At 41.2% G+C, this 24,227-nt stretch overlaps 1 non-coding gene across 1 annotated transcript; it reads left to right on the top strand.

Annotated features, from left to right (window-relative positions):
• The first annotated feature begins 23,611 nt into the window (after positions 1 to 23,611).
• On the top strand, positions 23,612 to 23,685 carry Trnak-uuu (transfer RNA lysine (anticodon UUU)). Its single transcript has one exon. It is a non-coding gene; the product is annotated as a tRNA-Lys (tRNA).
• The last annotated feature ends 542 nt before the right edge of the window (positions 23,686 to 24,227 follow it).

Below are 24,227 nucleotides of genomic sequence, written 5' to 3'. Positions count from 1 at the left end.
TTTGTTTCCTTTACTGCTTGGTCAATATACAGATTGCATAACATCGGGGATAGGCTACAGCCATGTCTCACTCCCTTCCTAACCACCGCTTCCCTTTCATGTCCCTCCACTCGTGTAACTGCCATCTGGTTTCAGTACAAATTGTAAATAGCCTTTCGCTCCCTGTATTTTACCCCTGCCACCTTCAGAATTTGAAAGAGAGTATTCTAGTCGACATTGTCAAAAGCTTTCTCTAAGTCTACAAATCCTAGAAACGTACGCTTGCTTTCATTAATCTATTTTCTAAGACAAGTCGTAGGGTCAGTATTGCCTCATGTCTTACAACATTTCTACAGAATCCAAACTGATCTTCCCCGAGGTTGGCTTCTACCAGTTTTTCCATTCGTATGTAAAGAATTCGTGATAGTATTTTGCAGACGTGGCTTATTAAACTGGTAGTTCGGTAATTTTCACATCTGTCAACCCTTGCTTTCTTTGGGATTGGAATTATTATATTGTTCTTGAAGTCTGAGGGTATTTCACCTGTCTCATACATCTTGCTCACCAGATGGTAGAGTTTTGTCAGGGCTGGCTCTCCCAAGGCTATCAGTAATTCTAATGGAATGTTGTCTACTCCTGGGGCCTTGTTTCGACTTAGGTCTTTCAGTGCTCTGTCAAACTCTTCACGCAGTATCATATCTCCCATTTCATCTTCGCCTACATCAGGGCTTCACAACATACGTGCTCGCGGAGCAAGCTGTCAGCAGCAAGACGCGAGCACGGAGCAGCGCGAGCACGCTACCACCACTTCCGGACCAGAGCGGAGAGGGGGGAGAGTCACGTGGGGCACACAACAGCTGCCGCCAGTCAATGTAAATCTGCGGCCACCTGCAGGGATATGACTCACGAATTATTACTGCGACAAATGAAACAAATAAAGGAGAATGTACACGTGCCACATAATTTTATTCGCTTAGTGTATGCCTCTACATTCGTATTAATTTGTCAACTGTTACACAATAAATGGTGTCACTGAAGTGTGGGATTCTCCGTTATCTTGTACTTTTTGCCCTTTACAATTGCTTCTACGTTCGTTGCATTGAAGGCGCAGCGTGCAGTTTAAATTTCGATCAGACAATGCGTTTCTCAGGCGCGTCTTGTTACATTTCATTGCAGAGAACAGTTGTTCACAAACATACGTGGAACCGAACATTCAAATAATTGTAGCCGCCAGTTTGTGCAAACGAGGAAATCTATCCTGAGGGAACTGTCTGTAGAATTCCAAATTTTTTTCTTGTTCTGAAATCTGTCTCTGTATTCGCTGTCACACTGCAGGTCAATAATTTCTAGTTGCAGCTCAGGACGAATCTCGTCAATATTCGCCGAATATGGAGAGGAGAACAGTTGAAAATCACTGTCTAGTGCTATCAGATCTTGAAAGCGTTGATAAAATTCTTCCTTAAGGGCAACTAAACTATGTGAATAATGTTCACAGTCTTTGTGAACATCTTGCATGGATAATAATTTAGGAAAATGAGCTAGATTTCCTGTTTCCAGCTGACTCACCCAAAGTGTCAATTTCATTTTAAAAGCTCGTATTCGATCTATGAAATGACTAATTAGCAGATCTTTCCCTTGTAGTGAAATGTTCAAAGCATTCAGATGGTTAGTTAAATCTGCTAAGAACGCGAGACCACATTTCGATGAAGCCTCTTTCAATTCAGGAACACACATGTTATTTATTTCCATGAACATATTTATCTTATCTAATAGGCAAAACAATCGATTTAATAATTCGGCACGACTAAGCCAGCGGACTTCGCTATCTTAAGGCAGGCTACCATACTGGCTTTCTACATCATCAAGAAAGCTTTTAAATTGCCTGTGTTGTAGCCCATGCATCCTTATATAATTGGTTGTACGAACAACACTCATCACATTTTTTAGAGCGATACGCTTTGCACATAATTTTTCCTGGTGGATCACACACTGAACGCCCCTTATTTCATTCGGCACGGTCAGTTTTTGCATTTTCTCCTTCAACAGCGCAACGAAACCTGATTTTTTCCCTGTCATCGCTGGTGTACCGTCTGTAGACACTGAAACTAAAGAATTCCACGACAATCCTACATTTCCAACACTTTCTTCAACACTACTTAAAATATCACCTCCGGTTGTAGTGTTCTTCATGGCTACTACATCGAGCAGCTCCTCCCTCACCTGAAGATCTCTATTAACACCTCTAATAAATATGGCAAGCTGTCTGTTCCAGAGATATCAACACTTTCGTCCAGAGCTTGAGAATACGCCATAAAATCTTTACAGATATTGGCAAGCTGGCTCTGGACGTCGTCTGCCATGTCCTGTATGCGACACATAATGGTCATGTTAGATAATGGCACAATCCGAAGCTGTTCACCTTGAGATGAACACAAATGTTCCGCTGCAACTACCAAACATTCTTTTATTAAATCGCCATCAGTGAAGGGGCGCAGGGCTTTTGCTAAAAGCAAAGCAATTTTGTAACTCACTCTGAGAGCTGCCTCGGTTGATTTTTCTTCGTCGTCCAGACCTTCTTCGGATAGCTTCGTTTTAATTTTGATAACTTCCTGTGCAACATCTGGTCCATCACATTTTCCACTTCCGTGGTCTTTCGCGTGGTACGACATGTAATGTCGCTGCAAATTAAATTTCCTAAAAGAATTCAGCGTTTTGTGACATACTAAACATTTTGCAACACCATCTTTTTCTGTAAACCGATACAATTTATCCCAATGGGGGTTGAACTGCGAATGCATTTTTGGGGTTACACAACGGCGACTTGACATGACTCTTAACTAGCGAAGTGACTGTTATCTGAGCTGATCGTAGTACTTAAAACGTTACACAGTCGGCGCGAATTCAATAGGCACGCTGCGGCCCTTGCTTGCGCGCGCATTTCCCCTCCTTCCCCTCCCTCCCTACTCAACGACCTTGCACCTGCTCGCGAGCACGTGCCTGAGCAGACCCGAGTACTCGCGCTCAAAACCGGCCAATTGTTAAGCCCTGATCTACATCCTCTTCAATTTCCATAATATTGCCCTCAAGAACGTCGCCCTTGTATAGACCCTCTATATACTCCTTCCACCTTTATGCTTTCCCTTCTTTGATTAGAACTGAGTTTTCATCTGAGCTCTTGATACTCATGCAAGTGGTTCTATTTTCTACAAAGGTCTCTTTAATTTTCCTGTAAGTAGTATCTATCTTACCCCTAGTGATACACGCCTCTACACCTTACATTTGTCCTCTAGCCATCCGTGCTTAGCAATTTTGCACTCCCTGTCGATCTCATGTTTGAGACGTTTGTATTCCTTTTTGCCTGCTTCATTTACCACATTTTTGTATTTTCTCCTTTCATCAATTAAATTCAGCGTCTCTTCTGTTACCCAAGGACTTTATTAGCCCTCGTCCTTTTGCATACTTCATCCTCTGCTGCCTTCTCTATTTCATCTCTTAAAGCTACCCATTCTTCTTCTACTGTATTTCTTTCCCCCATTCTTCTCAATCGTTGCCTAATGCTCTCCCTGAAACTCTCTACAACCTCTGGTTCTGTCACTTTACCTAGGTCCCATCTCCTTTTTGCAGTTTCTTTAGTTTTATTCTACAGTTTATAACCAATAGATTGTGATCAGAGTCCACATCTGCCCCTGGAAATGTGTTACAATTTAAAACCTGGTTCGTAAATCTCTGTCTTACCATTATATAATCTGTCTGAAACCTGTCAGTATCTCCAGGCTTCTTCCATGTATACAACCTTCTGTTATGATTCTTGAACCAAGTGTTAGCTATGATTAAGTTATGCTCTGTGCAAAATTCTACCAGGCGGCTTCCTCTTTCATTCCTTACCCCAATTCCATATTCACCTACTACGTTTTCTTCTCTTCCTTTACCTACTATCGAATTCCAGTCACCGATGGCTATTAAATTTTCGTCTCCCTTCACTATCTGAATAGTTTCTTTTATCTCATCATACATTTCATCAATATCTTCATGATCTGCAGAGCTAGTTGGCATATAAACTTGTACTACTGTGGTAGGCGTGGGCCTCGTGTCTATCTTGGCCACAATAATGCGTTCACTATTCTGTCTGTAGTAGCTTACCCGCACTCCTATTTTTTTACTCATTATTAAACCTAGTCCTGCATTACCCCTATCTGATATTGTATTTATAACCCTGTACTCACTTGACCGGAAGTCTTGTTCCTCCTGCCACCTAACTTCACTAATTCCCACTATATCTAACTTTAACCTATCCATTTCCCTTTTTAAATTTTCTAACCTACCTGCCCGATTAAGGGATCTGTCATTCCTCGCTCCGATCCGTAGAACGCCAGTTTTCATTCTCCTGATAACAACGTCCTCCTGAGTAGTCCCCGGCCGGAGACCCGAATGGGGAACTATTTTACCTCTGGAATATTTTACCCCAGAGGACGCCATCATCATTTAACCATACAGTAAAGCTCCATGCCCTCGGGAAAAATTACGACTGTAGTTTCCCCTTGCTTTCAGCCGTTCGCAGTACCAGCACAGCAAGGCCGTTTTGGTTAGTGTTACAAGGCCACATCAGTTAATCATCCAGACTGTTGCCCCTGCATCTACTGAAAAGGCTGCTGCCCCTCTTCAGGAACCACGCGTTTGTCTGGCCTCTCAACAGATACCCCTCCGTTGTGGTTGCACCTACACTACGGCTATCTGTATCGTTGAGGCATGCAAGCCTCCCCACCAACGGCAAGGTCCATGGTTCATGGGGGCCCCTAGAACTTAGAACTACTTAAACCTGTCTAACCTAAGGACATCACACACATCCATGCCCGAGGCAGGATTAGAACCTGCGACCGTAGCGGTAGTGCGATTCCAGACTGAATCGCCTAGAACCGCTCGGTCACACCGGCCGGCGACGTTATTGTGAAGACTGTTAGACGCAGTGGAAAACCAATCAACACACTATGTTTGTACATATTAAGGTGCTACATACAAAAATATCTGCACTGACACTCAATAATAAAGGCTGTCCCGATCCATATAAAGTTAATTTGGATCTGTGAAATGAATTTTCACAAACTCATGATTATGGTGTATGTGGAGTCTTCATAGGGCCGTATATCCGATCACTATTTTGGTATGTCTAAAAAAATATATTTTCCCAATACGAGTAATATAATATTGAAAAATACAGAACGTTGGTAGGAGGGTTTTCGTAGCTATAGAAACATCAACATTCCTGCGTTGTAGCATGGCATGTAAAATCTATAACAATACATAGTGTGAAATATTCGTCAGCTGTATTTCGTCAAACGACAGACTCATTCGTTTGTACGTCGCCTCCAATGATACTGCTATATCATGGAAATCCTGGGATGCAGCACCGTAGTCAGGTGCTCCGATTTACTCGACAGTTAACCGGAACCGCTGACCCACTCTATCGCTGAAGATGATGTCGGACAAAGTCGTCGAAATATTCAGTCCTTTTCAGGCAAGATAAGGTAAGAAACATCCAAGTATACTCTAGCACGAAACTAACTCAGTTATTAATTTCCACTGGTGACTGACACATATTGAAGTCCTCCACCGGTCTGCACAGTTATCTGTTCAGTTTTATTCAAGTGCTAATTGAAAGTGAAACTAAATGTTCCGGTTCTTCCTTTTTTTGTTTGACTCCTTAAGCAAACCGGCCCAGCTTCAACTGCCGAAGGCTATAATTGTCCTTCGAGTGGCACGAAGTGCGCTGGTTCGGGAAACCTAACTGCGTGTTCCCGTAGTGCGATGCGCAAAGCCTTAGGGACAGCTTTCGACATTTACGTGGCAGCGGCGGCCAGGCCACGCCCTAATTCCGATACAGCGAGAGTGCCATTCCCGAACCTCGGAGGCAGCCGGAATAACAAGCAGCCTGTAATGGAAGTTGTGTGTCGCGCCCTGCCCTGACATGACGCGTCGGACAACCCAGTCATTGTGGATGTGGCCGCTTGTACAACTCCTCACACTGGGGCCACCGCGATACTACACGAGATTCCATTTCCAGACAACAGTCTTCAAGTGACTGACGTTATACCTGCAGTTAAACGAAATAAGAACACTAGCTACTGTCTTGCTTTACTGGATTATAACGTTCCTACCATCGTATGGAGTTTCGCTTACAGGGGCTAAAAATCTTTTAGTTCCATACTAATTCATAGATAACTACACAGCGAAGTAATAGACCATATCACTAAAAATAAAGTGAAAAGTTAATAAATTTATTAAAGGGTGTTAGGGTTTGAACATATTAAATATTTATGTACAGCTTAAACATTGCAAAAACTTTTTAAACTCATTCTACATGATAGCCGTTTAAGCGCAGACAAAATGTTGTAGAGCATATCATGTGCTTCTTTTAAACATAACTAGCATCACAAGCAACGAGTTTGCACATAAACTCAGTTTTCCATATGTCTAAAAACTACGCTCATTAACTAGAATATAACAGCAACGAGATTATCAACTTTAATTGGAATTCGCATGACAAAGATATCAAAATCAAACACGTAGATGTTTGTTGACAGGTAAACGTGATCATGATGTAGAAATGAGAATATAATGGGCATTCTATGAGTAGCATGTAAAAGGTGGAAAGGTTTGTAATCCGATATGTAACTGTGATCTTCAGTTTACATGCGATGACGAATTTTAAACTGCCGTGTCTTATCAGTTTCTTTGAAAGGAAAAATCATGGTCAAACTAAAGGCATGTGATACTTGATGTGCTGTAGATGAAAAAGATTCCACGTAACCAACAATGGACCGAGCAAGGGCCCGCAGTGGTTAGCATACTGCACTCGCGTTCGGGAGGACGACGATTCAAACCCGCACCCGGTCATCCTGATTTAGGTTTCCCGCGATTTCCCTAAATCGCTTCAGGCAAATGCCGGGATGGTTTCTTGAGAGGGCACGACCGATTTCTTTCCCCATCCTTCCTTCCTCTGATGGGACTGATGAGCTCCCTGTTTGGTCCCCCCTCCTCGAATCAACCAACCAATCAACGGTAAGTTACTCCAGTCCTCTGGCAAAAATTTAGACGTGACAACCACCATCAAACACGTTGAAGCAACATATTTCGGATTGAGCTCCCAAAGCTAAAGTCTAGAAGTACGGATTTATGCATCTAGTTAACGAAACAATGATAGATGAAGAAATTCGTGCATGTAATCGGAAAAGAGTTACATGGTCGTAGAATCTCCGAGAGTGGATCGATAGTTCAGATATCGTCACAGTGGTGATATCAAAAGAGAGAAGAGATGAAAATACGACGACGGGCGCCTGCGTTCAGTAAAAGGAAGGCACTCAGAGAAGAATGTCGTGAGGGTCTGTTTTTAATCATCCTCCTTAACTCTAGGCGCAGTATCGGCTTTCATAAGCTGTAGGTGAAGGAGAATTCCTGCGAGAATACAGTCTGAATTAACTGTAAGGAAGGAAGATTAGTGTTGAACGTCCCGTCGACATAGAGATCATTAAAGACGGAGTACAAGGTCGGATTCAGAATGGGAGGGGAAGGAAATCAGCCATGCCCTTTCATGCGAACTATCCCGGCATTTGCTTTACTCGTTTTAGGGAAATCTCGGAAAACCGAAATAAGAATGGTCGGGCACGGATTTGAATCGCCGTCTTCCCTAATGCGAGTCCAGCGTGCTAACCACTGCGCTACCTCCGTCGGTGAACAACTGTGCCTCAGGCCGCCGCGGAGGACTTCGTTCTCATATAACTGCGCCTCAGTTTCTCCTACAGTATGCGACGTACGTTTTACAGTTTAAATTCTAATCTTTTTAGAAGTTCTGTGATGTTACTAGCTGTTACAGGAGCTTCAAAGCAAGACACTGCTAAGATATGTTAACAGTAAGGATATTCCTTCTTCTTTCGACGAGGCCTTCTGAGGAGGATACCCATTCCAATTTTTCACATTCTTCTTTTTCTATATTTTTAACACAAATTTTCCTTTAACATTTTACTCTGATTCCTGCTTCCTTTTTATCTATCCAAATTCATCCTTTAATCTTCATCTTCCTTTCTTGTAATCCAATTGTAACATTTATTTGTTCTACAACTGTCTCTGTGTGTCGAGTCTCTTTTTACTGTTTAGTTTCTTTGTTTAGTTTCCGGGGTGGCCGAGCGGTTCTAGGCGCTACAGTCAGGAACCGCGCGACCGCTACTGTCGCAGGTTCGAATCCTGCCTCGGGCATGGGTGTGTGTGATGTCTTTAGGTTAGTTAGGTTTAAGTAGTTCTAGGTTCTAGGGGACTGATGACCTCAGAAGTTAAGTACCATAGTGCTCAGAGCCATTTGAAACATTTTTTCTTTGTCAGTCATTCTTGGCCTACTGAATCAGCTTGTTGTTAATTTCTTTGAAGGTCTGTTTGGGGGGTTTGTTGTAAACCACTCTGTAAGAATAACAACCATCTCACTTACCGTTTCTGTTATATTTTCAATGCGGAAGTATATTTCAACGTAACATCAGTTTTCTGCATTCTACCGTTTTTACTTTCCAAGTATTTCGTTGATTAATTTTCTTTCCATTATTTCTAGATTAGCATGAATATAACTCATTTCGCTTGCATATACATATTCTAGTTTCATCACTGTCTTACAAACCCTTTCTTATCTTAAACACTTTTGGTTGTAAACTTTGAGGATGATATATTGTTTTGCTATCTTTTGCATCCTTCTGCTTTAGACCAGACAATTTTCAAATGATTGGCTTGAATACTATCTTCCAATCAAGATGGAGTCATCTGCACAATGATAAATTGAGAAATAAAGACAAACAATTATTAAACTTCGAAATACATGAACATTTAAGGGATTGTTGATTATACTAAGATACTACTGACGTTAACAAAATATAAAATACATTAATAAGTATAACAATATTCCTTACAAAACAATTAAAAATACATGTAATATTGTAACTGAAGGAACTGAAGAAATTCGTGCTAAACTAATAGTGAAATTGTTTCTCTGAAGGCATAAAACAATTAAAATTTCTCAGTTTCGACATTTTACTGTTTAAAAGTTAAAAACACGGAATACTGTACTCAGAATCTTAAATATGCCTCCTCCTAAAGCTGGTCCTCAGTTGTTCAGGTTTAGCAATTTCGCAACGATGTGAAGTTTTAAACCGGCCAGACATGTTTGTGCTCTTTAGCAGAGATTATGCAGCGATAAAGACTTGTTACAAATTGGACTGGTATCTGAATATACATCCGAGCAGTGGCAAGCTTGTTTCGATTTAGAGTTTCAACGTGCAACCAGATGGCAGACTTGGAAATGAACCAGCAAATATCCACACCTGTCACTAGTTCCCTGTGGTGTGCTTGGAAAGAGCGACCTGCGAAAGGCACGGATCCGGGTTCCAGTCCCGCTGTGACACACACTTTAAAATAAAATGATTACTTGTGACGTATGTCACAATGATGTTTAATATTCTGACACATGTCATCGGAAGGAACGCAGCTTAATTTGCTTAAGGTTGTAGTTACTTTTAAGTGACTATTTAAATTTCATTCTCTTCAAAGGGTCCACAACGCTTTAACATGGTAGCTTTCCTAACTTGTAGTTAGTAATGTCCATATTCATAATCATCACTCGCTTTGTAATTTGTTTACAGTATTCTCTTCCTCAGCGTCTGCACTTCTGAATCATCATAATAAAAGTTCCAGGATGGAATAGCAATTTCTGTTATTATTTGAATCTATCTAAATACCACCTGATAATCAATACACAAGTGATATATCCACATATCAAGATATAAATGCTGTTTAAAGTGTTGTGGCCTTTTTTATTCTCAGAGAAAGCCAACAGTGATTCACGGAAGTATCCAAATTTAACTTCAATTGTCTCTTCTGTCTTTCGATATCTACATATTCTAGGAATTTAGAATTTGTTAGATATTCAGAATATCCAGCTGCGAGCCACTGACCATTGATGTTGAGTAAATGAATGGAGAAGCAGTTGAACGAAATGAATAGTGTCTTGAAAATGGTTTACAAGACTGACAACAAGAAAATCAAAACAAGAGTAACAGAATGTAGTTGAGTTACATCATTCGATTCTGAGTGGATACGATTAGAAAATCAGACTCTCAAAGTAACAGATGAATTACGGTATTTAAGCAGTAAAATAACTGACGATATCTGAATCAATTGTAAGAAAAGCATTTCGAAAAAAAGAGTACTTTTTATACTGAATGTAAGCAGATGAGCTACAATATTATGACCTTGTGATTGAGGAGGTACGTTATAACAGATGTCTACGAAGAGGTGTCACAGTTCTCGTAAATTACGGAGGTTTTTTTTTTCTTGGACCAGTAGCAGGCTTTCGACAGCGCGTCCCAGATATTTTCCAAGGCGTTCAGGTCAAAACTTATGGGCCCAGACATCAGTGCGAATTCACTATCGTCCTACTCAAATTGCAGTCCACGATTCTGGCCTTATGACACATTCAGTTTTCCTGGTGGATGACACTACTGCCGACAGGTAAGGTGTCAATCATAAAGGGATGCAGGTAGTCCGCAATAATATTCACATTGTTCACTGCTGTGACGGCGCCTCCGATTATTACGATAGGTGCCATGGGAGCCCAGATGAATATCCCCTTAGCATAACGCAGCCCCCAGTGACCTACATCCTCACCGCGGTGCATGCTACTAGCAGCGGTTTCTCTGGATGTGGGCTTATCCGGAAACGACAATCGACCTGATGTAGCAATAAATGTGATTCATTTGACAGGCAACATTTCCACGGCTCCAAGGTCCAATTTCAATGATGCCGTGTTCGTTGTAATCTCAACTGACGATGTCGTTGGGTTTAAATGGGAACAAGAAATTGTCGTCGTCTGCTGCTATGATGAGGTACGGTCGTCCAACACCTTGTCACCAATTCGTGGTTTCACCGTCCTCTAACCACTTTCCATAGATTCTCACGATAGTATCACGTGGGCAGCCGACAAGCTTCGCCGTATACGATATACTCGTTCACAAATCCCTGGCCATAACAATCTCTCCTTAAGTCAGTGGATTACCCTATTTGCGACAGTTATCGTCGGCAGAGTGATTCCCCAGTCGTCTCTGCTTCACTTATATCCTTTTCTTACTGCGACGAGAGCCCGAAACGACGCCATATGCCACTGAGTATCTCGATGGGTAGTGATCACAACGTTTTCTTTCGTGAGTATAAATTTAAACTTTAGAAAGTATTTTTGATGGTAATTGTCTGCAGTGTAGTACGGAGGTGGAACGTGGACGATAAACAGCCAAGACAAGAAGAAGGAAGATCAAGGTTTAACGTCCGTCGACGTCTAGGTCATTAGAGAAGGGCACTGGAAGAGACTAGACGGTTTTGAAATATGGTGCCCTAGAACAACGGTGAAGATGAAATGGGTACATCGGAGGATACGAGTCGAAATATGGAGAAAAAATTTTAAGCAGTAGTTAACTAAAAGAAAGTAACGGTTGATGGGACTCATCTTTATGTATCAAAGGATATTAGATTGGGTATGGAACGAAATGTGGAGAATATAAAATATGTAGACGGTGTCCGAGGCTTGGCTGTAATAAGGAGATTCAAATAGCTATAGGTTTCAGTAGTGATGCAGAGATGAGGAGAGTTTCACGCGATAGACTGTACAACAAAACCATCAAATACTAGTAGTGGATGCTTAATTGAGTGTACAGTTGCCATCAACAAATCCAATTCTTCGGAAGAACTGTACCGCTGTTCACAAAATCTGTTCGACTTTTGACAAATTTAGAACTGATGTACAAATTACGTTAAATTTTGAGAGAGAAATGGTAAGGTTTATAAAATGGTGAATTACGACGATTGAAGTATTTTTATAGACGAAAAACGTGCCGACCAGCATGAACAAATTTCAATAAATATTACTACATTATGAAAGCTGCCTTTTGGTGGGAACAGGAAGCCGAAAATTTGCCTGAGGCCACAGTAGCCTAACTTCCTTCCAATGCTGCAGTTCCTAGCTTTAATAGTCATATGTTTATATCCACATTTCTTGAAAATTCTGGTTACTATTTATGTACAGCCTTGCTACGCTCTTTGCAATAATCGTATGTTGGAGGGTAGTCTTTGTCACGGACAAACCTATTGTCACTATGAACTTAATAACAAAAAGCCTGGGCTTGTTACGACATTCATCACGTCTGTGTCCACACCTCAGACAGTTCAGGGAATGAAAGACTGACAGTGAAACAAAATAGCATTGTTTGTGTAAATTTCCCCCCCCCCCCCCCGATTCTAATGGTTTTCGTAAAACACTTCATCGTAATCACTGGAACATTTCATAGGATAATATCAAAAATTTATTTTTCCCTCAATGTAACACATCCATAATGCTACCATGCCTTGTTTCTTGAGGGTTAAAATACAATTGTCGAAATACTATTTTTACAATGTTCTTATGAACTAAAGAGTTTGCAGCTTCATCAGAACAAATTTCTCCGGAGAGATTTCACTGCAAAGGGGTCGGCCTATTTCCATATCGATCCGTGGCTTACTCGTAAACTTCCACCTTTGCTCGGTTGAGTCCAAATGGGTTCTGTTTAGAATGCAAAGTTTAACTAAATTATCTTTATTGAATTAAACAAAAACAAAAAAAGAACAAGTGGCTAACAATCACGGACATTAAAATGCATACCTGAAGAGCAATGAGCACTTGTTCAATGGAAGATATGTGTTTCACTGCAGTGAAGAGGAGAAAGTGATCATTGGTATTTCTAAGAAACGTATTAAAGTCTCTCCAGCCAAGCGGAACTTTTGGGCCCAATTTCTGCTACAATGTATCGCAGAGAGAGTATCTCTACGATCCGAATAACCCACGTTCCGAAGTGAACCTGCTTTTTTAAATTTCGTTTAAGTACTATAATAAAGTATTATACCTTGTGTTGTGCTTGGGACTCTTTGTGTGCTGTTAATGGTGGCTGTTAAACTATTATTAAAATAATGAATTCATTTTCAATTCCTCACAAGCATGAGGCCACACTAAAGTGCGAAACGATCTGTTCACTACAAGCTCAGAATTACTCTAGAGAAAGTCGTTTAGGCCTCATAATGCTTTTGTTTCAGTACGCAACCTACGTAACAAATAGTATACTCTCCACGAGTACAGTACAGAACACATGTATCAATTTCCTTTTTACATAAGTTTATTAACAGTATATATGGAAATCATTGGCGATATCTAACCTCTCTACTGGTCTATAAGGATGTCTTCTTGCTTCAGCTGTTACATCAGGATTTTCGCTGCAAACTATTATTTAATATCGCTATTGCGTCATGTATCTGCAAAGACCACTCCGTTGTATACAGAGTGTTTCAGTAAGAGAGTGCAAAAATTTAAAGAGACACAAAGGATTCTCAACCGAACAAATTGAAGTAGGAAACCTAGGGTCGGAGAAGCAAGCTTACAGAGAGAATAGGAATAAAATCACATTACCGTGTCCTTTTCCTTACATTAATTACAATTAACTGCAAATACCATCACTGACATAATCAAAGGACCATTTGTACTCTAACGGCCATTAACCTCAATGCAAGCATGACATCGGAGAACGAGATTCTGACGCAGCCTGACAAATACCTTTAGTGTGTTTCGAATCACATCACAGGCAGCTACAATTCTGGCAACTAATTCCATCGACACATCCACTGGGGTCTCTAGCAAAAGTGACTTTAGATGTCCCATAGGAAATAATCATGGGGATTTAGATAAGATGACTTCGTAGGTTATAGAATAGGACCTCGCTTCCAATACAGCGACCACGAAGTGTAGCATATTGAAATGGTTGCAGACATCCACACTGAAGTGAAGCGGTTGTATCTACAACGTCTCACGAACAGCCAAGAGTACCTTCTCCAACAACTCAGGCAGAACTCTTTGTACGTACCACAAATACAGGTGGCCGATCAGACGGCCAGGTACATTTCCTAGTAATCAGGTTCATCCTTCTCGTTTCCTTGCAGGACATAAAGAATGTACATGTAAATAAATAGCACAGCACGTGTAAATTTTACGCATGTTAGTTGTAAGCAAGCTGGAAAACGTTAATGCTAGACAAAGAGGTAGACAAGTTTACTTCCACATCTCCTTAAGTTGGCTCCTCCGACCTCAGGTTCCCCTGTTCTGTGGAGAATTCCCGATGTCCTGTTACATTTTTGAACGCTCTTACGGAAACACCCTGTATAAATTCTGCCCATCTGCTGTTTCATACTGTATGCTTGTATTCCAATGTAATCGTTGAATTATGACTGCGACTGTAACACTCTAGTGGGGGTCTGACACAGTTTGTTTATTGATGGACAAGACATTTGTACGTTATGTAACTCTCGATGTTGTTGTTGTTGTGGTCTTCAGTCCTGAGACTGGTTTGATGCAGCTCTTCATGCCACTCTATCCTGTGCAAGCTTCTTCATCTCCCAGTACCTACTGCAACCTACATCCTTCTGAATCTGCTTAGTGTATTCATCTCTTGGTCTCCCCCTACGATTTTTACCCTCCACGCTGCCCTCCAACACTAAATTGGTGATCCCTTGATGCCTCAGAACATGTCCTACCAGCCGATCCCTTCTTCTGGTCAAGTTGTGCCACAAACTTCTCTTCTCCCCAATCCTATTCAATACTTCCTCATTAGTTACGGGATCTACTCATCTAATCTTCAGCATTCTTCTGTAGCACCACATTTCGAAAGCTTCTATTCTCTTCTTGTCTAAACTATTTATCGTCCATATTTCACTTCCATACATGGCTACACTCCATACAAATACTTTCAGAAATGACTTCCTGACACTTAAATCTATACTCGATGTTAACAAATTTCTCTTCTTCAGAATCGCTTTCCTTGCCATTGCCAGTCTACATTTTATATCCTCTCTACTTCGACCATCATCAGTTATTTTGCTCCCCAAATAGCAAAACTCCTTTACTACTTTAGGTGTCTCATTTCCTAATTTAATACCCTCAACATCACCCGACTTAATTGGACTACATTCCATTATCCTCGTTTTACTTTTGTTGATGTTCATCTTATATCCTCCCTTCAAGACACCATCCATTCTGTTCAACTGCGCTTCCAAGTCCTTTGCTGTCTCTGGCAGAATTACAATGTCATCGGCGAACCTCAAAGTTTTTATTTCTTCTCCATGGATTTTAATACCTACTCCGAATTTTTCTTTTGTTTCCTTTACTGCTTGCTCAATATACAGATTGAATAACATCGGGGAGAGGCTACAACCTGTCTTACTCCCTTCCGAACCACTGCTTCCCTTTCATGTCCATCGACTCTTATAACTGCCATCTGGTTTCTGTACAAATTGTAAGTAGCCTTTCGCTCCCTGTATTTTACCCCTGCCACCTTTAGAATTTGAAACTTAGTATTCCAGTCAACATTGTCAAAAGCTTTCTCTAAGTCTACAAATGCTAGAAACGTAGGTTTGCCTTTCCTTAATATTTCTTCTAAGATAAGTCGTAAGGTCAGTATTGCCTCACGTGTTCCAGTATTTCTACGGAATCCAAACTGATCTTCCCCGAGGTCGGCTTCTACTAGTTTTTCCATTCGTCTGTAAAGAATATGTGTTAGTATTTTGCAGCTGTGGCTTATTAAACTGATTGTTCGGTAATTTTCACATCTGTCAACACCTGCTTTCTTTGGGATTGGAATTATTATATTCTTCTTGAAGTCTGAGGATATTTGGCCTGTTTCATACATTTTGCTCACCAGATGGTAGAGTTTTGAAGGACTGGCTCTCCCAAGGCCATCAGTAGTTCCAATGGAATGTTATCTACTCCGGAGGCCTTGTTTCGGCTCAGGTCTTTCAGTGCTCTGTCAAACACTTCACGCAGTATCGTATCTCCCATTTCATCTTCATCTACATCCTCTTCCATTTCCATAATATTGTCCTCAAGTACATCGCCCTTGTATAGACCCTCTATACACTCCTTCCACCTTTCTGCTCTCCCTTCTTTGCTTAGAACTGGGTTTCCAACAGAGCTCTTGATGGTCATACAAGTGGTTCTCTTATCTCCAAAGGTCTCGTCAACTTTCCTGTAGGCAGTATCTATCTTACCCCTAGTGAGATAAGCCTCTATATCCTTACATTTGTCCTCTAGCTATCCCTGCTTAGCTATTTTGCACTTCCTGTCGATCTCATTTTTGAGACGTTTGTATTCCTTTTTGCCTGCTTCATTTACTGCATTTTTATATTTTCTCCTTTCATCAATTAAATTCAATATTTCTTCTGTTACCCAAGGATTTCTACTTGCCCTCGTCTTTTTATCTACTTGATCCTCTGCTGCCTTCACTACTTCATCCCTCAAAGCTACCCATTCTTCTTCTACTGTATTTCTTTCCCCCATTCCTGTCAATTGTTCCCTTATGCTCTCCCTGAAACTCTGTACAACCTCTGGTTCTTTCAGTTTATCCATGTCCCATCTCCTTAAACTCCCACCTTTCTGCAGTTTCTTCAGTTTTAATCCACAGGTCATAACCAATAGATTGTGGTCAGAGTCCACATCTGCCCCTGGAAATGTCTTACAATTTAAAACCTGGTTCCTAAATCTCTGTCTTACCATTATATAATCTATCTGATACCTTTTAGTATCACCAGGGTTCTTCCATGTATACAACCTTCTATCATGATTCTTAAACCAAGTGTTAGCTATGATTAAGTTGTGCTCTGTGCAAAATTCTACCAGGCGGCTTCCTCTTTCATTTCTACCCCCAATCCTTATTCACCTACTACGTTTCCTTCTCTCCCTTTTCCTACACTCGAATTCCAGTCACCCATGACTATTAAATTTTCGTCTCCCTTCACAATCTGAATAATTTCTTTTATTTCATCATACATTTCTTCAATTTCTTCGTCGTCTGCAGAGCTAGTTGGCATATAAACTTGTACTACTGTAGTAGGTGTGGGCTTCCTATCTATCTTGGCCACAATAATGCGTTCACTATGCTGTTTGTAGTAGCTTACCCGCATTCCTATTTTCCTGTTCATTATTAAACATAGTCCTGCATTACCTCAATTTGACTTTGTGTTTATAACCCTGTAGTCAGCTGACCAGAAGTCTTGTTCCTCCTGCCACCGAACTTCACTAATACCCACTATATCTAATTTTAACCTATCCATTTCCCTTTTTAAATTTTCTAACCTACCTGCCCGATTAAGGGATCTGACATTCCACGCTCCGATCCGTAGAACGCCAGTTTTCTTTCTCCTGATAACGACATCCTCTTGAGTAGTCCCCGCCCGGAGATCTGAATGGGGGACTATTTTACTTCCGGAATATTTTACCCAAGAGGACGCCATCATTTAATCATACAGTAAAGCTGCATGCCCTCGGGAAAAATTACGGGCGTAGTTTCCCCTTGCTTTCAGCCGTTCGCAGTACCAGCACAGCAAGGCCGTTTTGGTTAGTGTTGCAAGGCCAGATCAGTCAGTCATCCAGCCTGTTGCCCTTGCAACTACTGAAAAGGCTGCTGCCCCTCATCAGGAACCACACGTTTGTCTGGCCTCTCAACAGATACCCCTCCGCTGAAGTTGTACCTACGGTACGGCTATCTGTATCGCTGAGACACGCAAGCCTCTCCACCAACGGCAAGGTCCATGGTTCATGGGGGGGGGACTCTCGATGTAAACATAATTTTCTCACAAGCATTTTCATTAGAGTTTATGTTCATCAAATTCCATGACTTCTGTGTATTTTTAAGCCACAGAACTTAAAAGTAATTCTCCTTCCACTTTCGATTCAAGTATCATGTAAATGAAATCACTGCTTCATCACGAAAATCGACCACTAAGATAAATATGTAGTTAGCTTCTGTTTGTAGAAATCTAAAGGAAGACTGCTTATTAGATTCCGATCTTCCTTTCTTCACCACCGCCACTGGTGATCTGAGCAGGGAAGCATGGAACAAAAGCTTGAATACGACTTTCCATATTCGAGACGGTCCTGGCAGTTCTACAAATAACAGATTTGAATCAAAGTTGTGACTTCGTCCTCCTTACAATTTAAAATTTGTTGCTTGGTTATCGCCACACTTTCACGAAATGTCTTCTTATAACAAATGAGCTCTGAAAACCTTAATTTTATTTAAAATACTGTTGTTTCAATATATAATCCGTCAACGTTATATAACATTTGCTTTGCTGATACTTCCCAGTTTGCTGATCAAATGTGCACACCGAATGGCTGGCGTTGTCTGCCTAGTTGAACCCCACTGAGAATGCCTGGGACCAACTGAAACTTCCAGTGCACCCACGGAGAATACTCCTCACACACTGGAGAGCCTTAGGACGGCCGACCTTGAAGAGTAGGATAGCTGTAGCTAGTATATCCTCGGCCACCTTTTAGGCAGCACCTTGATGAAGTTCCTAGAATGTTGGAAAGAACGAGGGAGAGCAACACGCTATTCGGTGTTAGCCACCAGCAGATTTTGATTTTGCAGACCTGCACTTTAGAAAAGCCCGCCTTCACTGTGGTTACAATTTTGTCTCTATTTTGCAGTATAGTTAATTGTTTTTAAAATTTGTTATAGTATTATTCCAGGAAAAACAGTGACCTTTATAATACTATAACTCATATCAATACACACAGTCGTGATCGCATTTAAGTTGTTTATTTTTATTTTTAGATGACCTGTTTCGATCTTCTAAGAGGTCATCTTTAGATCTTACATTCCGTGAAGAGTACAATACAAAATGCTTCAGTTACAATCAAAATGGACACTACAATAAAATATCCTATCAAAGAAGCGCAGCTGGTACACCGTTGATGACAGAAGGATCCCTTGGCATGGAGCAGCTACATTTGTGCAGGCGTGGAGAGCACTGCTAAATATGGCTCGGCTGCCTTTAGTTAATAACGGACGCCCCGAGCATTGTCTGTGGCGTAAAGTCATTGGCAGAAAATGGCCGTGACAATTTATTACATTGTGCGAATAACATGTATTACACTGAAGCGGCGAATAAACTGGTATTGGCTTGCGTATTCAAATACAGAGATATTTAAGCAGGCAGAATACGGCGCTGCGGTCTGCAACGCCTATATAAGACAACAAATGTCTGGCGCTGTTGTTAGATCGTTTATGGCTGCTACAATGGTAGGTTATCAGGATTTAAGTGAGTTTGAACGTGGTGTTATAGTCGATGGGACACAGCATCTCCGAGTGGCGATGAGGTGGGGATTTTCCATTACGACCATTTCACGAGTATACCCTGAATATCAGGAACACGTCAAACCTCCGACGTTGTTACGGCCGGAAAGAGATCATGCAAGAACGGGACCAACGAGGACTGAGGAGAATCGTTCAACGTAACTGGAGTGCAACCCTTCGGCAGATTGCTGCAGATTTCAATGCTGGGCCACAAAAGAAGTGTCAGAGTGAGAACTACTCAACGAAACATCATCGATGTAAGCCATCGGAGCCGAAGGCCCACTCGTGTACCCTTGGAGACCTTACTACACACAGTTGTACGCCTCGCCTTTGCCCGTCAACACCGACATTGGACTGTTGATGACTGGAAACATGTTGCCTGGTCGGAGGAGCCGCGTTTCAAATTGTATCGAGCGGATGAAAGTGTACGGGTATGGAGACAATCTCATAAATCCATGAGCCCTGCATGTCTGCAGCGGACTGTTCAAGATGGTGCAAGTTCTGTATACGAGTCCAGTCTGACAGGTATCTCTTACGTAAACATACTGTCACCTGCATCCATCCATTCATGTCCATTGTGTATTCCGACGGACTTGTGCAGTTCCAGCAGGACAGTGCGACACCCCACACGCCCAGAATTGCTACAGCGTGGCTCCAGCAACACTTTTCTGAGTTTCAACACTCGCGCTGGCAACTAAACGCCCGAGACAAGAATATTATTGGTCATATCTGGTATGCCTTGCAAAGTGCTGTTCAGAAGAGAACTCCGCTCCCTCGTACTCTCACCGCTTTATGGACAGCCCAGTAGGATTCATGGTTCAAATGGCTCTGAGCACTATGGGACTTACCTTCTGAGGTCATCAGTACCCTAGAACTTAGAGCTATTTAAACCTAACTAACCTAAGGACATCACACACATCCATGCCCGAGGCAGGATTCGAACCTGCGACAGTAGCAGTCGCGTGGCTCCGGACTGAAGCGCCTAGAACCGCTCGGCCACATCGTCCGGCAGATTCATGGTGTCAGTTGCCTCCAGCACTATTTCAGACATTAGTCGAGTCCAGGCGACGTCGTGCTACAGCACTTCTGCGTGATTGCGGGGCCCTTCTTGATATTAGGCAGTTGTACCAGTTTCTTTGGCTCTTCAGTGTAGATGAATGATTATTAGGAGTTCGGTCTTTGAGGAAACAACGAAGGATGTTAAAGACGAACATACGTTACGAAAAGCATTGAAGTAGAGAAACAGTTACTACACAATGACAGGGCTGATTTAAACACGGGCCGCCCTCTGCAAGGCCTTCTGGTTACCGGAAACGTATACTTAGCAAAGATGCCAACTTGGTAACCATGAAGACGATATGCGTTCCACCATTAGTGAAAAAGTTTATTAATTTCCACTGGCAAGAACGACGCCAGCTAGTAACCATGGAAACGATGTGAAATCGATAACTGTCGCCAACAATTGTACGTAACAATCTGCAACTAGTATAATATGGTTATGTAATGCGTATTTCACATAAAATAGCTGCTTGTTATGTCGTTACGTTTAACCAGGTGTAATAGTTCTTCGTTTAAATAGCCGAGTTACTCCTTACAAGGAAAATAGAGGCCTAAGGCATGGATTGCAAGACATAAAGCCACTTTGTGCCAGCGTAATTTACATATGTGTATCAAGAGTGCACTAGATTCCTTAGCGAAAAAAGTTTTAGTCGTAAAGAGCGATAAAATTAATAACAGTGATAAGGTGGTGCAGTAAGTGCTATCTTGTGTAGGCTTTTGATAAATATTTACATCATCATCATCATCATCATCAGTGTTCTGCCTAAAGGCAGGTTTTCACGTGGTAGTTCTTCTCCAGGCTGTCCGGTCTTCTGCCATCCTCTTCAGGTCTGCATAATTTCCTCTTCCCATTATGTCGTCTATCATCTTGTATCTCATTCTTCCTCTCAGTCTTCTCCCACAAACCAATCCTTCCAAAGCATCTACTAGCAAGCACTCCGTTCTCAATGACTGTCCCAACCTGTTCTTTTTCCTTTCTCTTACAACCTTTAGCAAACATCTTCTCTCACCCACCCTTTCCATTACTCTTTCGTTACTCACTCTTTCCATCCAGCTTATTCTCTCCATCCTCCTCCACATCCATATCTCAAATGCTTCTAACCTTTTTTCATCCTCTCGCCTCAGTGTCCATGTTTTTGCCCCATATAGTGCCACAGTCCAGACAAAACATTTGCCAAGCCTTTTCCTTAGTCCTTTATCTAATTTGCCACATAAGAGTCTACTCTTTCTGTTGAATGCCTCCTTCGCTATGGCAATTCGAGTTTTCACCTGCTGGTGACATCTCAACTCTTCAGTTATTGTGCTTCCGATATATTTAAATTCACTTACTTGGCTAATGGTAGATTGTCCTATTTTAATATTGGACCGTCTGCGTCTTGTGCTGATGATCATACTCTTTGTTTTTGCTGTGTTTATTTGCATCCCATATTCCACACAAGCTTCTTTCAGATCTTTGAGCATGTTATTCACTGTCCGCTCACTTCCTGCCACTAATACCATGTCATCAGCAAATCTTAAACATTCTATTCTCTTTCCACCAATACATATTCCTGTTTTCCCATCTAAGCTTTTCGCAATAATCTCTTCAGGTATACGTTAAACAACAGTGGGTAAAGGCCACAACCTTGTCTAACACCTCGGCCAATGCTGCTTCCGTCTGACATTTCACTTCCAATCCTTATCCATACTTTCTGGTGTAAATATAGATTCCGTATCAGTCGTCTCTCTTTCCAATTTACTCCTTTCCTCTTCAAGATATCCATCAGCTTGTTCCACTGAACACTGTCGAAAGCCTTTTCTAAACCTATAAAAACAGCAAAGATATCTGTACCCTTTTCCATATATCTTTCCCCTGTAGTTCTTAGCAGGCCAATAGCATCTCTTGTTCCTTTTCCTCTTCTTAATCCGAACTGCTCCTCTTTATATGTACGGATAATCTGCAGTTTGTTATAGCGTTCCGTGTGCATAGACATAAAATTTATCATTTAAATAACCATGTCACTGTCTAAAGACGTTGTTGGATAATCTCACAAGATTGATAACAGAATATGTACGCAACTTTTATACAAATGTTATATACATCTATACATCGAGAATCCAAATGACTTTAGATCGTTGATAAGTCTTAGGAGTGAAGAACGATAAAAATAATAACAGTGAGGAGGTGATATAGTAAAACACGTTTTTCGTAACTGTTAGGTGTATGTTTACGTTATTATTTGAAATATCGTCGACTGAATGCTAGAATACAGTAGTATATTTACCTTTCATAAAATGTATGTTTGTTAACTATAGGCTAAAATGTGAAAGAGGAATTACAAAAATTTGCTAAATATTCCATGTATGCAGCGTACGTGTCTTAATGAGCTTAAAATATCTAAAGTAGTAAGATAATCAGTAGCACAGGAGTCGGACAACTGGTGGCCCTTATTTAAACTGAATTTTGAAAATACACGTACGGATGGCATAGGGCAATATCTACAGCCCATGAACGTTATTGCGAAAGACAAATAACTTTACTCAATTCCCCAAAAAGGATTGTAAATGACGTCAGGTCATACATAACTCGTAGTAGCCTAGGTGTGTCAAGTTAATGACAGTGATGACATAGTGCAGTAAAAGGATAATTATAGTCAATAGGTACTAAATTTATATTACACAAAAAGAAAAAGCAACCATTTAAATATGAACTACAGTACTGCGGAGCTTGCGATATACAGTATTATTTGCGAAGTATTCAATGAATGTTACGTGCATATTTTAAAGAAAATAAAAATATTTTATGATGGTAAGTTGTAAAATAATAAGTATTGCTGGGAAGAAAATTAAAACTGGAGTATAATGATCACATCAGAATTAACTATAGTAAGATAGGTCATAACATACACTGACGTATGTGAAAGAAGAATCCAGCTCGCAAACTGTCAATGTGAAGAGCTGCGAACTTTTACATTACTTCATCATAAACAGACAATGGGCGGGGTATCCGGTATTCAACTACAAGCATCCGAGCCACATTTAGCAGTGTTCTCCACGGCTGCACAGACGGATCTGCTCCATGGCAACGTTCCCTAATATGAAGATGGTATCTGTCCTTTCGGGCACATCCGCCAGAACCGATACTATCTTCATATAGTTAAGGCTAATGGGCCATTGACCTTCTTCTGTGCTGGATGCACAAGCGTTGCCCGAGCTCTTACGGGACTCGGTAAGATTGTCTGCTGCGAGTAATGAACGTAATGTGGAGGGACACTACGAAGGAAGAGTGTTCACATTAAGTTGGGAATGTGGGTCTCACGGGGAGCGTGCAAGGGATAAATCTCTGCAGTCGCACTGTCCTCTGTGCCCTCGGTGGCTCAGAGGGTAGAGCGTCTGCCATTTAAGCAGGAGATCCCGGGTTCGAGTCCCGGTCAGGGCACAAATTTTCAACTGTCCCCGTTGATGTATATCAACGCCAGTCGACAGCTTATGGTCTTGATTTAACTATCATTTCAATGCTCCCTACGGTCATAAAGGGTATATCAACTGCGTTTTTTACTACATTGTCTTATTTTAGTATGCGTTTCGACTGCAATTGAAGCGTTATGTGTTATTTCACTTCACAGAATAAAAAGTTTGAAGATGATTAGAAGAACGAAACCTCTCGTCTAAAAATAAATAACTTACATGCACTCACGTCTGTGTTTTTTTAGTCTGATGAAGCTTATTGCCTTATCACTATCTGCTCCCATTGAATACAAGCCTACCCATGTTCGCAGATATGCAAGTGACGCAATACCATATTTCATTCCCTTATAAGGGATGGCCGTGGCATGCGATGGGGCATCCCACTGGACTGAACCTGCCAACATTCGTGTGTAGTCCTGGCCGTAGAATGTCTATAGTGTAAATAGTAGCACATATCTGTTTTGGTTAAATACTTAAACCAATTTTGTCGTTTATTTAATGCATACGATAATA

This window comes from Schistocerca cancellata, chromosome 4 (genome assembly GCF_023864275.1).
Source record: "Schistocerca cancellata isolate TAMUIC-IGC-003103 chromosome 4, iqSchCanc2.1, whole genome shotgun sequence".
Lineage (NCBI taxonomy): Eukaryota > Metazoa > Arthropoda > Insecta > Orthoptera > Acrididae > Schistocerca > Schistocerca cancellata.
The sequence above is the reverse complement of the archived record's forward strand: the minus strand, read 5'-3'. Positions and strand labels throughout refer to the sequence as shown.